Consider the following 6,000-nt stretch of genomic DNA (forward strand, 5'->3'; position numbering starts at 1 on the left):
AAAAATACCTACAAACATACATCCATACATCCATACATCCATACATCTATCCATCCATCCATCCATACATACATATATACATACATACATACATACATACATACATACATTAAAAATATTTTAAAAATTATGAGGCTCCTTGGCTTGGAATTCACACCATTTTTTCTGCCAGGCCTGGGAATTGAACTCAGTGTCTGGGTAAATCTGCAGCACTGTGAGGGATGGGGAAGATCACCCTTCTGGAAGACAAGAAATTCAGGCTTGTTCCTAGGGCCTGAATTCAAGTCCTAGCACTCGAAAAATTAATATTCGTATATATTTTAAATACAAGATTTATATTTACCTACATATATTTACTGCATATTGCGGTTAGTGTATTAATTTTATTTTGTGTTTTAATTATTTCTTATGTACTTTAGTGAGTATGACTACACTTATAACATTTTTTTGCATCCTATTACATAAGACATAGATGTGCCTATGTATTCTACATCATTCCTGAGTCCCAGAAATTTCACAGATAAGGAAAACAAGTGGGACAATTGGCTCTCCGCCAGGATTAAGTTTTTGGCAGTTTTGTGACTTAAACTCAGTCCCTAGCAGGCCCACTTCATGAATGGGTAAATGTTAGCACACCAGTCTGATGCAAGAGAAGTTGGCGGGCAAATTTGAGGACCTGAGATCAAGCCCTAGGAATGGCCAATATAAAAACAGATAGATGTTTAGATTGCAGTGTGTGTGTGTGTATGTGTATGTGTATTTACAAATGTGTATGCATCTATAAATGTATACAGAGAGAGACAGATAGACATTTATGCAGACTCTAATGTATAACCCTATATAAAGGATGATCCCTTTATCTTATTTCTATATATTATATTACTACCAATTATTTAGTATAAAATTATGCCTCCATTAATCAATTATAGAAGAAGACTTATAAAGTATTAATCAATGACCTATATTTATTGAATACAATCTTAAACTGTAATGACTAGCTAATTAGTAATTCAGTTAATACATTTCAAACATTCTATTAGTGTTCCTATATATAGGAATAAGTTTCCTAGGATCTTCAGCCATGTGTAGGTGGCAGTCCCAGGATTGAAATCCCAGGATTGAACTCAGAGCCTAGGTGTCTAGGTTGGGCTCAGGCTTCACTGAGAGCCCTAAGCCTTCATCAATGCAAGCTCACATACAATTATCAAGCTAAGTCATTGAGGCCCAGGAGGGTCACAGTGCTAAGGAAACAAAGGTAAAACTGTTATGTAAAACTTCCTGATTTTTCCTCCTACATTTTTGTTTGCTTGTTGTATTTTTGCCAGCGCTGAGAGTTGAACTCGGGTCTTAGAATCCCTGGATTATCTGTGGGTGTAAATGTTGCACCCCAGCCTAGGGTAATCATGGTTTAAGACACAATAAAATGCTTCCTTGAGCAAAAGGAGCTCAGTGAAAATGTCTAGGCTCACAGTTCAAGTCTCAGTACGTGCCACAAAAAAAGAGCCAGTAACTCCATATGTCTGTGTATGTATGCCTGTATTTATATCAGTGAACATCACAGTCTCTATGAAGAAATGTAGCCAGCTAGGAAATTTGCTTTGAATAGAATGATTTCATAGTACAGCGAGTGCTTTCAAGACAGTGCATGTTCTGGGGCTCCCCTTATTGTTCCCAGTGTAGCCTGAGGGGTTCTCCATACCCCAGCTGCTGAAGGAAGTCTGCTTCATTGTTGGAACAGGCAGACAAAAAGCCTGACTCCTGTACTGCTGTGTAACAAACAATTCATCCAGGCCAATTATTGAGGATGTGTACGGACAGGCTCTGAAGGTCAGGAGAAAAAGGCCTCTTTATACCCCAAGCTATCTCTCTCCCCAGTGCTCTGTTTTTTTTTGTTTTTGATTTTGTTTTTTGGTCGGTAATGGGGCTTGAACTCTGGGCTTGGGCACTGTCCCTGCACTCTTCAGCTCAAGGCGAGCGCTCTACCACTGGAGCTGCAGAGCCACTTTCGGTTTTCTAGTGGTTTATTGGAGATAGGAGTCTCATAGTCTTTCCTGCCCAAACTGGTTTTGAACCGTGATCCTCAGATCTCAGCCTCCTGAGTAGCTAGGATTAGAAGCGTGAGCCACCAGCGCCAACCCCAGTGCTCTGATTTGACAAGAAGCCTTCATTTGTGCAACTTCAATGGCAGGCCAAGTTCCTGCACTCATCCTATCATTGTAAGATTGTGTTTCAGTGTTAAACCAAACTGCTAAAATTAATTCAAGAGTCCTTCTGGCAGATAATTAGGGATCTGAACCTAATGAAATGATTCATTATTGGCAATGGTACCTCCGTGTGTGTGTGTGTGTGTGTGTGTGTGTGTGTGTGTGTGTGTGTGTGTGTGTGTGTGTGTGTGTGCTTGAACTCAGGACCTAACCACTGTACCTGAGTTTCTCCTGTCCAAGGACAGCACTCTACCACTTGATTAACACAGCCACTTCAGCCTTTTTTTTCTAGGGATGTGGATCAAACCCAGGGTTTCACACATGTAAAGCAGTTTACCCCTAAGAAACAATCGCAGCTCTCCACTACAAGTTTCTTTTTTTTTCTTGTAAGTTGGAGGAGTTCAAATCTGGGCCTGGGTGTTGTCTCTGAGCTCTTCAGCTCATGTCTAGTGCACTGCAACTTGAGCTACAGCATCTCTTTAGGTTTTCTGATGGTTTATTGGATATAACCATCTCAAGGAATTTCCTCCCCAGGCTGGCTTTTGTCCGTGATCTGGGATAATTTTTTTTAACTCCATAATTTAGTGACTTTAATTTCGAGAGCAGAAATTAACAAACTTTTTGAAAATGTCATTAGAATATTTTAAAATCACTTTCAAAAGTATTTTTAAAAAGTACTTTAAATGTCCTTGGATAGAGATGTGCTCATTTCCAGATACAAACATCTCTCTGGCATCATTACATCAAGACTAAAGGAGCATCAGAGCCACGCAACCACCAAGGGGAAAAGGTACCAAGATCCTCAGCTTCCTGAGCAGGCAGGATGATAGATCTCAGCTAAAGAGACCTAAGCCGTGACACTTTGCTGCAAGGGGGTACTTGGCTCCACATAGTAGAACGTTAGCCATGAACCCAAGAAGAAAGCCAACACCTAGGCTCTGAGTTCAAGGTTCATGATATAGAAAACTAAACCAAAACAATTGTCTATAGGAGACAAGGCAATAGAGCTCAGTATATACATAAATTTGGCCCTGCTTTGGGGACATATCTGAGCCTCGACTTTCTCATCTGCACAATCATCTTACTTATGTAGATCTTATAAGGACCAGATGAAAGAATACAACTCGTGAAGGACTCAGCACATAGTACCCTGTGAATGACTCAGCACACAATACCCCATGAACGACCCAGTACCCCGTGAAGGACTCAACACCCAACACCCCAGGACGGACTCATAACATGGCTGTATCCCACAAACTGTCATTAGAATTAGGGTACTTATCACCATTCTTTCAGATACAGATCACAAACTGCACAAGTATTCACATCTAACAGTTTAGAGGAGTCTTTTTTTGTGGGGAGGGCCATCAGCCTAGGAGATTTCACTCATAGGTTGGAGGTACTGTCCTAAGACCTTTTCCTCAAGGCTAGAGCTCTACCACTTTGAGGCACAGCTCAGAGTCTAGCAGATTTCCTGGCAGGGCTGAGTTTTCAACCCACCAGAGTCTGATCTCACCCTCTGAGCAGCTAGGGGTGAGCCAGCAGTGTCTGGTTCCATGATGCTGGGTTGCAGCTGTTGACCTCTGTCTAAGTCAATTTAGATGACAGCCATCAGCTTCAGACTACCAGCTTGATCTTTGAGGAGGTATTTGAAATCATGGCCTTCTATTCTTGCAGTTAGAACATTCTAACTTGTTTCTGGTGCCAGTCCTGGGCCTTGAATATGGGCCTGGACACAGTCCCTAAGCTTTCATGCTCAAAGCAGTACTTCTGGCTTTTTCTGTGCATATGATAGTGTGGAATCGAACCCAGGGCTTCATACATACTAGGCGAGCACTCTACTACTGAGCCCCAGGAATGACAAGTGTAGAAATATATATAGATATAGATATAGATAGATAGATAGATAGATTGTTACATACATATATATAAGCATATATGTATGTATGTATATATGTATGTATGTATGTATGTATATATGTATGTATAAAACAAGACAGAGATGTCTGTATATTATTTAATTATATATATGATATTACTACCAATTATTGATAAATTATCCCTTAATTTATTTAAGTATTATGGTTGAATACATAACAAAGTATTAATTGTAAATTAGTCAATGTACTATAATTATTGTGTATAATTTTATCATGTAATCATACACTAGTAATGTAATTGTTACTTTACAACATTCCATTCATATGGATGTATATTGGAATACTTTTCTTAGGATCTCCCGCCGTTGATAGGTGGCAGTCCTGGGATTCGCACGCTGGGCCTAGGTTGCTGGTTTTGGCTACGGCTTCCCTGATAACCCACCAAAGTTCAACAGTGCAAGGTCATGTACACTTTACGGCCCCTGATATTTAGACCCAGGATGGTTGTAAAGGAAAAAGCAATGTAAAACTGCTTTCTGGAACTTCCCAGTTTTATCCTTCTCCTTTTTTTCCCGGCACTATATTTTTTCTATTTTTTCTGTTTGGGGCCAGAACTCTGGGTCTGGGTGCTGTTCCCCAACTCTTCAGCTCAAGGCTATTGCTCTATCACTTGAGCCATAACACTGCTTCCTGCTTTTTTCTGCTTATGTGGTGCTGAGGAATCGAAACCAGGGTCTTATGCATGCAAGGCAAGCAATCTATAACTGAGCCACCTTCCCAGCACTTCTCCATTTTTTTTTGCCAGTCCCAAGATTTGAACTTGGGTCCTAGGATCTCAGGAAGGACTGTGGGTCCAGATGCTGCACCCCAGCCCAGGATGATCAAAGCTGAGGCAGAGTTGCCCGAGCTGAGCTCAAGCCCTAATCCTGGCCAAAAGAAATTAAGGCCCTTGTTGGAATTTTGATCATTTTTCTGGCAGGCCTGTGATTTGAATTCAGAGTCTAGGTAAATCTGTGGCACTGTGGGGGAAGAGGAAGCTCACCATCATTGAAGACAAGAATTTCAGCCCAGTTTCCAGTGCCCAAATTCAAGCTCCAGCACTGATAAAAATAATATTCATATATGAGATATATTTACATACATGGGGTTACTCCATATGACATTTATTACCCTTATGTTTTATTTTAGTTTATTACATATATACCATTTATTATATTTATTACATATCATCACATGGATATATTTGCATGTGGATTATACATCATACTAAGACCCAGGACTTTCACAGAGAAGGAAAAAAAGTATGTGTCAAAATTTGCTTCTTACTCCACATATAATATTTTGGCCATGTTGGTATTTGAACTCACAGCCCATAATGCCGAACTTGTGAACGGGTCAGTTGTAGAACAAAAGCCTTTGGCAAACTGAGCTACCAGCCAGTTCTGAGACCCTGGGAACAAGCCATAATTGTGACTTATATATATAGATATAGATGTAGATGTAGGTATAGATATAGATGGTTAGATAACTGGTTAGATAGATGTGTAGTTTGCAATATATATAAGAGAGAGACAATAAGAGGATATTAAATTATATATATTGTGAATTATTATTAAATTATGCCTCCACTTAATGAAGTATCATGGTTGAATATTTATTAAAGCATTAATGTAAAAGTAGTCAGTATTCTTTAATTGGGATAATCATACTACGGTGCTAGAATGGAAGACATAATCCACTACTTTTTTATATATCCATATGAATGGAATGTTGTAAAGTAACAATTACATTAGTAGTGTATGATTACATTATAAAATTTTACACAATAATTATAGTACAATGACTAATTTGCAATTAATACTTTGTTATGTATTCAACCATAATACTTAAAGTAAGGGATAATTTATCAACAATTG

The sequence above is a fragment of the Dipodomys merriami genome, unplaced genomic scaffold (genome assembly GCF_024711535.1).
Source record: "Dipodomys merriami isolate MVZ:Mamm:240054 unplaced genomic scaffold, mDipMer1.0.p SCAF_1077, whole genome shotgun sequence".
Lineage (NCBI taxonomy): Eukaryota > Metazoa > Chordata > Mammalia > Rodentia > Heteromyidae > Dipodomys > Dipodomys merriami.